This window comes from Lactuca serriola, chromosome 7, assembly GCF_051521515.1.
Source record: "Lactuca serriola cultivar US96UC23 chromosome 7, Lser_US96UC23_V15, whole genome shotgun sequence".
In the NCBI taxonomy this organism is placed as follows: domain Eukaryota; kingdom Viridiplantae; phylum Streptophyta; class Magnoliopsida; order Asterales; family Asteraceae; genus Lactuca; species Lactuca serriola.
In genome coordinates, this window is record NC_136414.1 from 199395765 (window position 1) to 199407601 (window position 11837).

An 11837-nucleotide genomic window follows, 5' to 3' on the forward strand; every position below is an offset into this window, starting at 1 on the left:
TAGTGTCACACGAACTAACAAGATGAAAATTTTATCTTTTTCGTCTGGAGGAACCTCCTTCACATCAAGGAGCAGCTGGTTGTATTCCTTCAGAGTTTTGATAGTTCTTTTGGTCTCTGTATGAACAAATGGACTTAGAGTGATGGCTTCCCATATCAAATAACCATAGTCTTCGGAACCGAGAAAATAATCTTCAAAATGAAGCGCCTATACTTCATATTCAAGAGGAAAGAGAATTGGGATCCTTTTTGTTGATCCAAAACTGCTTGAGATATTAACGGAGTTGATGTTGGAATTGTCGTGCTACATGATGATGTTTTCTTAGATATCTGTAAAGAATCATACGTGTAAACTGAGATGGTTTGTAGGGTAATATCAAGATCAATTTAAGTCGTCAATGTGACAATGAAGATGACTTGAACTAGATCATATATTAACGGAAACCCTACAACTTTGTAAACAGAAGAGATTCGTATAGATTACACAGTCTGCTGCTCTTATACAAATTGTTAGGATCAAAGTCCTTAATGATAGATTAGACTCAAGAACATATAAACAATGAACACAATAACGATTCAAGAAAGTCGAATGATTAAGAGTCACGCCTCAGAAGAACTCTATGAAGAATTGCTACTGTAGAGGCGTGATTAGGGTTACAAAATAAAAGATAAGAGTTAACTAAAATATGATGCATGCATGCATCTTAAATACTCTAAACCTAGAAATAAATAACGAGTGGACATGCACAAATCGATAATACAAACGACTAAGTAAAAGTCCCAATGACACACCATCTAATACCCAACACCTATCATCTACTATATCCATATCAAGTGGGCAATCCAGCTCCCCCGGAATCCCTACAATCCGCTTGCTAAGCACGAGCGACACAAAAGATCGGGTAGCCCCCGAATCAAACAATACTAGAGCAGATATACCGTTCACAAGGAACGATCCTATAATGAAACACATAAACATAAGCAATAATCAATATAAGTAAAGAGATAAGGAGAAGATACATACCCGTCACCACGTTGGGAGCTGCATGTGCCTCCTTTGTTGTCAACTGAAAGGCCCATCCTCGCCACAGGTGCCTATGCCCGGCCCTGACGATCGTCTGTAATCCTCAACGTAGCAAGAGCAAGTGTTGCAACTTCTCCTGCTGCTGCTAAACTTGGGCACTGGGACCGTTTGTGTCCCCTCTGATTACACTGAAAGCAAGTCAGATTTGATATTGTCGTGGTGGTGGTAGTAGCTATACAATCTCTCCCCACATGACTAGTCCGTCCGCACTTAAAGTAGCCTGATAATCCTGCCTTGCACGTATCCTCGTGCAACTTGCCACATTTTCCACAGTGGCTGCGACGATGCTGGCTCCTAGATCTGTTCTCTAATACCTTGGGATTTTTGCTCGCACTCCCTGACTGAACCCCCTCGGGTTACCTCTTCCTCTCTATCTCCAAGTCCAACTATATCAATCTCCAAGTCCAACTCTCTCTCTCTCTCTGTCTCTCTCTCTCTCTCTCTCTCTCTCTCTCTCTCTCGCCTTAGCAATCATATCCTCCAACATCTTGCAGCTAAATCAGCTCACAAACTGGAAGATATCACTCTGCAACATCTCATGATATCGGGCTTTTTTCATCCCCTCGTCTGCCACGTACTGAGGAAACGAGAACGACCCTATCCCTGAACATGGCGGTGATCTCGGTCACCGTCTCAGTCGTCTGCTGAAGATCCTGGCACTCCCTAGCAAGCTATTGCACCTCGATCACAGGTGCAAACTCGACCCTAAACTTGGCCATAAAATTACTCCAGGTAATCGCATCTAGAACTGCATCATCTCCAATGGCACGTCTGACCTTCTCCCACCAATCATGTGCCATGTCCTTCAGAAGATAGGAAGCAAGTTGGACCTTATCCCCCTCCGGACATCGGCTCGTACGCAAGGATTTAGCGACATCAGCCAACCACCTGCTGCTAGCAATGGGGTCTCGAGCCCCATCGTAGTCTGAAGCTCCGTAAGCTCAGAACTCCGTGAACGCCAACGTTCGCGACCCCGTCATTGTCGCACCTCGGTGCAGAATGCACTCAATCTCTAATCCAAAAGCTCTAGGATACTCTCTTTGATCATACCGAAGATCACAAGAGTCTGGTCTAACATATTGTGCATGACCTCAGACAAAATGAACTCTCTCTTCTGCTCGTCGAGCTGTCCGAATCCAAAGCCTGAGCTTGATCCCTCACCGGCACCTGTATTACCGACTGGCCTAGTGCGTAGCGTCACCATACTGAAAATACACATTAACTAACATCGTTATACATATCATCACTCGAGGGATCTCACACACTACAAGTATCATGTGTTCATCTCAACCTTCCTTGATTCGAGTATGGATCCACTGCTTTCAGTAGTACGGGCCCATACTACCTTCCATATATATATGTGTTTTCCTCAAGAACTGCCTTGACTCCACTAAGTCCCTTTTACTACTACTACTATTCTCACGCTAATCTCATCCTAGGCTTGCCCAAGGGTAATCACCAACCCACTCTTCGCTATCAGCTGCATAAGAAGTCCCTGCTATCTCGCCCTAAGTAGCTCACGGATACCATTACATATCACTAAGACTAGATAATTCTTAAAATTAGAGATCCTACCCTACAATGGTTGGACTCAAACAAGAGCTGTGAAATAGAGCTAGACCCAACCTTCTGAAATTATTTAGTCCTTGCAATATGTAACTTAACATATTCATTTACTAGTTAGTAGAAGATAACTAGAACTTCTAAAAGCACAAAGCAAGCATCATTCGAGCATTGAGTAAACATAATCAAGCATATCTCATTCAGGCCATCATTGACTAATTTGTACTAGCATGCAGCTCATCAAGCAAATATATATATATATATATATATATATATATATATATATATATATATATATATATATATATATATATATATATATATATAACAGGCACATAAGGCATCCTTCCTAGATCCTTAGCCCTAATCTGGCATGCAACTCTCATAAACATATCATAACATAAACTTGTATGGGTGTTGGGTCAAAAAAATGGTTTATACTTTACGCTTCTAGAAAAATGAATTTTTGTGTCTTGGACCGTAAACAACTTGGTGTATACGGCCGTATAAGTGTTTACGGCTGTGTTTAAGGCCGTAAACCCATTTATGGCCCATGTTCACCAAGCCCATATTCCTTTGTATATATATAGGTGTTAGGGTGAGGAGTAGAGATTGATGAACACAAGGAGTGTACGGCCAAGAGAGAAACTTGAGAGAATTTTTGTGTGTGTGAATCTTTTGTATCCGGATCTTCATTCTAATCAATTCATACATAGATTCATCATATTCTTCCTCTTCTTCTCTTATATTTGATCTGACATCATCCGTTTGATTGGGATTCCACACAATCAAACGGATCTGATTCATACAAAGGCAAATTAGGGCTTACAATTGGTATCAGAGCTTGGATTGTATCAATCAATTTTGTCAGATTTGGAGCATTATTTGATCTTATTTTCGAAAAAAAATTACGTTTTTGGATAGATCTTTGAAAAATAAGGGGGGTTTGTTCTTCGTGTTTTTCATAAAAAAAAGGTTTTTAATCGAGTTTTGGAGCTTAAAAGTCGAAAAATCGCTGTTTTTGGTCGAAACATGCGAGGGTGTGGCGGAGTTTGCGGCCGGCGGCTAGGGTTTCAGAGTTCACGGCCCGAGGTTCATGGTCCGGAGTTTGCGGCCCGAGGTTCCTGGTCTGAGTTTGCGGCCTCGGAGTTTACGGCCGGTCCTCAGAGTTTGCGGTCCAGCAGTCTCTGTCTTTTCTTCGGAGTTGATCCTCGCACCTCCTCGCATCGCATCTGATTCATCGCCTCGCTTCGCATACAAAAAAAATTGAAACGGACTTTTGGAGGTGCCGGGAATCGAACCCAGGAACTCATGTTCATAACCTCAGCGCACTTAACCAACTCAGCCAGCCAACACCTTATGTCTTACCTTCGAATTTTTAAATATAACATCTCATTCTCGCATCCAAGTTTTGCAATTTGACAAAAGCAGCCCAAAAATCGATTTCTTTTTATTTTAAAATTCCACTTTCAACCCAAAAATTTTAGTTTTTATTTATTGATTTTATTTTTAACTTTTGACATTTATTTTTGAGTTTTTACTTTAAAATTTTGACTTTGACTTTTAAGTTTGGCCTTTGACTTTAAACTTTGAGTTTTTCGATTAAATTTTAAATTTTCAAATTTAGCTTTTCGGTTTGACTTTCAAGTTTGACTTTCAAGTTTGACTTTTTAAATTTGAGTTTTAAGGTTGACTTTCTCGGTTTTTAAGTCAAAGGGCAATTAAAAAAAATTATTATACATATATTAAAAAAAATGAGTTCAACATCAATTCCGGTAAATAAAGTTTCATGTACTCCATCTTGTGTTAAAACTATTAAATTTTTATGAGAATCAATAGATCTAATCAAGAGAGAAAATGAGGACCTGAAATATGAAGGATATACCCTTAGGAAAGTTTAGAAACCTCTGAAAGCTCAATTAGAAGCCAAAATCAAGGATCTCCGAAAGCTTCAAGAAGATTACAGCAATAAGTGTGAAAATTAAGTGTGGAAAAACAGATATTAGTTTCAGAAATTACACTGCGTCAAGTAAGACAGCGGAACCCTTATTTGAAAACCAATTAAAATTCAAAGATAATCAAAACAAGGGTTTAGGGTATGATAGTGTTCCTCCCCCTTTCAATCATAACTATATATCCATACCTTTGACTCAGGAGGAGATTGACCGAGAACCATTTATGGTGTACGGTAAACCAGTTGTTGAACAGTCAACTAAGGGTGTTGATTTGAACGATACTAATGCTTCTACTTCATGTGCAGGTAATGTAACAGAAGATGAGAACAAGGAGAAAACAATAGAACAATACAATATCTCCTTGAACTCTGAATCTGTTGCTTCGAACTTAGTTGCTTTTGATCAACCTGCTGTTGAGAAATATAGGCCATCAAATCAAGTGAAACAACCGACTTGTTGCAAGTTTGCATGTGGGAACAACCAGAGACAAGGCAAGGATATGCCACCAGGGGCAGGAAGAAATAACTTCACAGTGAAGAAAAAGTCTTGTTTTCACTGTGGAACACCTGGACACATTGCCCGAAACTGTCCAAATCGCGCATACGTTCCCTACTACGCACAAGGGTGGCAGCACATGCCAAGAGGGAGATACTCCAACATAAATCCCTCAAGGTCACGTTTAGACCATGGTGACTGGAACGCACAGAAGGCCAAGAATCAAACCCACAAGGCAAAGAATATGAACCCCAAGGGTAAAAAGGAAATGTCGGACCAGAAGTCTAATTCAAGAGATGTTCCTGTGAAGCCAAGACTGGTTAGGTCAAAGTCATCTAGGCAGCCGGCTTCAAGTTCCAAATCAAGTGTCGAGGCACGCATCAGATCGAACAAAAAATGGGTTAAACCCGAATACAAATGGGTACCAAAGGTTCAATCTCCCAAATCAATTAATGATTCTAATGTTTCTACATCCTCTGTTTGTGATAAGCAGGATATGTCATGGAGAGAGTACCCTGCAATGATGACAAAGGTCGACCCAGTTTCAAAATGGACTGGGTTCCAAAGACCAACTGATCCTGCTCTGTGTCGGAGCAACTATGAAGGCATATCATCAGACTTCGGTTTGTTGGTAGTGGTTGTTCCTGGCACATGATAGCAGGCATCTCTTAACTATACAACACTCAGAACATAATTTGAGAGTATGTGTCCTTTGCGGAAAAGGAAAGAAGGAAAGGAAAGAAGGGATCACATGGGGTTTGTGCTTAATGACATGAAGAACTTTCAGATCTGTTCTGAGATTATGTGTGCTGTTCTCAGACCTTCTGGATGAAAAATTGAATCGATGAATTACGGTTTGCGTTTTCTTCTCTATACTCCTGAGTTTTTCTTAAGCTGATTCACTTTAAAGACTAATCTTTGTTTTAGGATAGTTTAAATTTGTGCATTTACTTTCGTTTCTCTCATATGCACAAATGTAGGGGAGAAATAAAAAGAAAACAAAAATTAGAAAATTTTAATTTAAAAAAAAATAAAATCCAAAAACATTGGAAAATAAGAAAATCAAAAATATGGTGTTAATGGAATGTGCTTCTAGGATATGTTTTTGGAAGTGATATAATCATGTGATAACAGGCACTCTGAATCTGTGTAAGGGACTGAATCTGAATTGTCTAGACTCTGTGTTCGATGCGCTGGTAGGCATGAAAGATTTACAATGGAGTTGACTAGGCATAGATGAACTTAAGGAATCTAGAGACTTGAAAAATCTTGACCTAGTTAGATCAGTTTAGCCTGACATCATGACGCTTGGATAGGTTGAGTAGGGAGATATACATGGTTATCTACCGGTCACATTATATAACGCGTATCTAGAACTGTGGATTCACTTTTCCTCGATGTGCGGATTTTTTCCTTAATTCTGGTTCGATGGGGTGACTAGGGAATTCCGATAAATTAGGTTTGTAGAAGGTTATTTTCTTTCTTTCTGTCCGGTAGTCATATGTTGCCTCCTCTACGTGATCGAGAGATCTGACCTGGACTGTAACATATGCAATTCCATATCTCTGCATCTTCTATCTAAGCAATTCTTTCTATCTGGTAGCCATATACTGTCTCCGCAGCGTGATTCAAAATCTGACCTGGTACACAGTACATGCACCATTCTTTTCTCAATCCCTCTAAAAACTTCAGTTAGTCATATGTTTCATCCTTTGCGTGATTGGAAGAGATCCGACCTATATGTACAACATATGCATTCTAAATCTATCTTCTCTCTTAATAATTGTCAGCTCACCAGGTGTAAGGAGTATTCTGGAAGTCTTTGATGGCTGGGGCATATCAGGAAGCGAGAAACACATTCTAGTACAATTAAAATTGAACACATATAGATTGTCTATAGATCTCGCTGCTCAATTTAGTTGGACAACAATATCTTTGGTCGTCGTCAGTTGAATGGTCCTTAAGGAATATTATCTACGAACTTAGGATCACATTGTCTTCTCACCTTTAGTATGTCCTAATTTTGTCACAATCTCTCGTGTTTAAGTGGACCACAATACCGACGATTGACCAGATCTATTCATGAAGGGAGAGGTACTGATAAACGGATAAAGGTCGTCTAAAAACTTTGATCCCAAATCACTCTTAAAGTTAGCTATCATTTTATTTTTGTTAAATCTGTTCATAGTTTTCTTCTAATTTAAATATCAGGGAAGAATTAAAAGTTTAAAAATCAAACAAAAATAAAAAAAACTCAAAATCTAAAAATATTTTTATTTCTGTTTTATTCTTGTTCAGAAAAATCAAAAATAAAAAAATATTTTGTTTCTGTTTTAATTTGTGTGCTAAGTTTTCTTTTAGTTTTGTTTTGTCTTGAAAAGTGAATTCAGGTGTAGATGAGACTCGTGGAGTTTGTGTTGAAGATTTCTGATTCAAGGCTTCGTCCGTGAGCATCGATGAATTCTCATTCGAAGGAGCAAGAAATGAAGATTATTCTTTCAACATTCAATCCTTCAACCCCAGAAGCAAGGTGAAGCTGAAATTGAAGATTATGTGATGGATTGCATTGAAGCCTCCTCAATCAATCTTCTGCTCTCTATGAACCTGCTAAAGTGATCCAGAAAATTATTTTTCTCTGAAGATTCTAAAGCTAAAAACTCTATCTTTCAAGAGTCAGTACGTCAAGCCTCCTCACCCAATGGGCGTTCAATGTCAAATTAAGAAGAAAAGCCCAACTGATCAAGATGAATTCATTTATTGCAGATTCATCAAGTTCATCTTGAAGCTGTGAAGTCATCGAAGATAAACACTGAAGCCAATCTCCAACTCAAGATAAACAAGAAAAGCCAGCTACTTTTTAGGGGGAGCTTGATGGGTCAATTAAGAAAAGAAACTTATAAACCATGGGGGAGATTGTTGGGTCAAAAAATATGGTTTATACTTTACTTTACTAGAAAAATGTATTTTTGTGTCTTGGACCATAAACAACTTGGTGTTAACGGCCGTATCCGTGTTTGCGGCTGTGCTTACGGTCGTAAACATGTTTACGGCTGTAAACCCATTTACGGCCGTAAACCCATTTACGGCCCATGTTCACCAAGCCCATATTCCCTTATATATATAGGTGTTAGGGTGAGGAGTAGAGATTGATGAACACAAGGAGTGTACGGCCAAGAGAGAAACTAGAGAGAAATTTTGTGTGTGTGAATCTTTTGTATCCGGATCTTCATTCAAATCAATTCATACATAGATTCATCATATTCTTCTTCTTCTTTTATATTTGATCTGACATCATCCATTTGATTGGGATTCCTGTGACAACTCGAAATTTCCATTCTGTACAACATACCAAGTCAATAGAAGTCAGAACAGTTACTGTTAATTTTCAGACTATTTGGGATAAGTTTGAGTATTCTATGATTAGCACTTTAGGAGATGCCATGAGAGGGGATGCCCTAGGGTTTCTTTTGGAACAATAACATTTCATACTCCAAGAAATTGGAATTTACGACCCAAACATGGAGTTTGTGGTCTAAAACCCCAAGGGGTATATATATGGTCCTTAGCCATATTTATTCATTTGTTCCATTTCCAACTAGAGAAAAACCCGATTCTCTCTTAAGGATCTTTAGCCTTTCATCCCAAATCGTAAGTGCTTCCATCTTAGTGTATAATAGGGCTTGTTATATGTCTATACATCAAGAAATCACGAGGAAACAACAAGATCAAAGAGTTTACGGCTTAAGAACACCTTGGACCGTAAACCCTTCTTTAAAGGCCAAAAGTGAACACTAGTCCCTTCCTTTCCTTGTGAAACTAGTCTAGACTCATACCTTAATGTGTATGGGACTTGAAAGCACAAAAATACCATGGTCCATACGAGATTATGGCCACAAACACAAAGAGAATTGGTCTTAGGGCCGTGAACTCCTCAAAGGAGGGAAATGGTGCCCTAATCTCTTCCAAGGACTAAACCATCAAGTAGAAATACTTCTAAGGGCATGTCAGGCTTCAATCTATCAAACGAGCAAAAGGTTAAGAGATTACAGTCATAAAATCAAGGGTTGACGACTGTAAACTCAATGGCTTAAGGTCCTTGGGGAGTAAACTCAAGAAAGGGGTCCTTTGGAACCCTACACCCAATAGCCTTGTCCTACAACAACTTAGATGCAATCCTTAGGACTTATAACACTTATATAAGGTGTTTAGGATTTCCTAGGATGTCTTAAGGTGTTTAGGATTTCCTAGGATGTCTTAACATTGTCAATTAGTAGTTTGAAGACTAATTGGATACATATATGTGTGATTATATGTAAAATAGGATCTTTGAGTGTGTACAAGTCTTCACTTGACACTTAGCAATCCTACATCGTTCAGTTCATCCAAACCACCATCTACAGGTGAGTTCATACACCTTAATCAATGTTTTAAATAATTTTAAATGCCTTAATTGGGGGGGGGGAGGGGAATACAAATAGAAAACAACATGCTATAGAATCAATCTTATGTTATTCATAACTGTGTTTTCATCCAACTGATTTCACATACTTCAAAATGTGATACATGAAATGGTTTTCTGTCTTAAAATATTTTGTTATCAAATGAATTACTTTTGAAATTTTTTATAAAATGACATCAAGTCATTTTTATTTATTGTTCAAAACTCTTAAATGTTTTACAAAACCTCTTTCATGTCCTTGGTCAAATCTATATCTATACACTTATGTTCATATATATATATATATATATATATATATATATATATGTATATATATATATATATATATATATGTATTGATATGACATCTTTCATTCTTCATTCAGTTCCCAGACTCTTGAGTAGCAAGGGTGTATAAACCTTCTTGGACCACAAATACATTCCAATAAACTATTATAGGGATAGTTTAGGGGATACAAACCATTATCCCTATTACAAGGAATCACACCAGAGTCAGTTCATTAATGAGTCTATACTAAATGCTATATGAAGAGATACACTTACATGGATCCTCTTACATGGATACACTTACATGGATACTTGTACCTAGATACTATATGATGAGATACTATTACATACTATACGTGTATATTAGTTCTGTCTATCCTTGTACAAAAGGTTACTATACGGGACTAACCATTCCGGCACCCACCTGTTAGCAACAGAGGTAATGAACATCTACGGATGCCTACGGTTAATACTTATACTAGGTGTACCTTTACGGGACTAACCATTCCTACGACCTGCTGTTAGCTACAGAGGAAAATGAACATCTACGGAGTTTCAAGGTTAATACTTTTCGGCAGTCGCGATGTCGTGTTTATCCTAATACAAAAGGATAATACTTATATATGGCTATATTTTCCCTATTACTTTTATTTTGTGATACGTTCACATAAACAATGAGGTAGACTATATATTGTTAATATTAGTCATACAGGGGAAAAACCATCTTTGTTACAGCAAAACATTCAAGTCTTGGTAGAAGACTACTTTCAAAGCATTCGGGTCTTGGTAGAAGACTACTTTCATAACTAGTAGGAAATATTGGATTTTCTAGGGTTTTCACACTTATATCAAATGTTTCATTTAAAGATTTACATGACATTCAAAACAGCTTTCCAAAACAGAGTAATGACACTTAAACACTTATGAATTCACCAGCTTTATGTTGATCTACTCTTTCAAAATAACTTGTATTCTCAGGTCACCAGTAGACAGGTACAATGACTAGGTTTTGAGAAGACGGAGCAAAGACAAGACTCGTCTTTTATTTTGATTACATATTTTGGTGTCTTATTACAATGAAAGAACACACATGTATTAAAACTTTACTTTTAATGCAATGGATGATGTTGTTGCTTGTTTACTAGTTTACACTGTTATGATACTTTACATGACGTCCTCGACCCCTAAACGTTTTCGCCGTTCTTGGTTTTGGGGTGTGACGGATTGGTATCAGAGCATTGTTTATAGTGAATATAGTATATCAACCCATAAAAGATATACTAACTATAAATACATTGGGATTAAAACACTCTGACTAAGAGTTTATACTTTTAAACAATAAAATATTTAAGTAAGTATACGTGCCTGCATTCATACTAAAATTGGTGTCACAACGACAAGAACAAAAGTATTACGATTGTTGAATATCAGAAGTAAGCATGGGGATATATGGTCAGTCTTTGGAGTGGCATAGCCTGATCAACTATGCTGGTCCAAGGAGTGATTAGCATATGCCCAAGAATGGTTGTGATGTTGCAACAAGTCTAAAAACTTGCCAACACAACCACAAAGAAATACCATAGGGGTATTTGGTCTTACTGTAATTACTTAGCTGAGAACTAAATAGATTTTTATTATTATGTCAATAGTCATTTAGTGGGTACACTAAAATTATATGTACCAGGGTGTCATAGACTTAGAATCTATGAAATCTTTGCCTTATGTCCTGTCCTCGTTGGGTTAGGGGCTTAGGGTTAGGTTCACTTATTCAAAGGTCTATCCTATCCTAACTACATATAAGTGGTATGCACTAAAAAAGTGTTGAAGCAACTGATAAAGATCATCTTATAATTATCTTAGTTAGTTCGTCTATTTAGTTATTTCTTATATCCATTTTCTCGCGTAGATTTTAATGGCTGGATTTCACCATGGCGACCCGTACTTCCCAGACCAAGGCAACGCTGGATTGCTAGAGGAAGAACCAGAAGATGATCACCCAATCCCTTTGGATGATC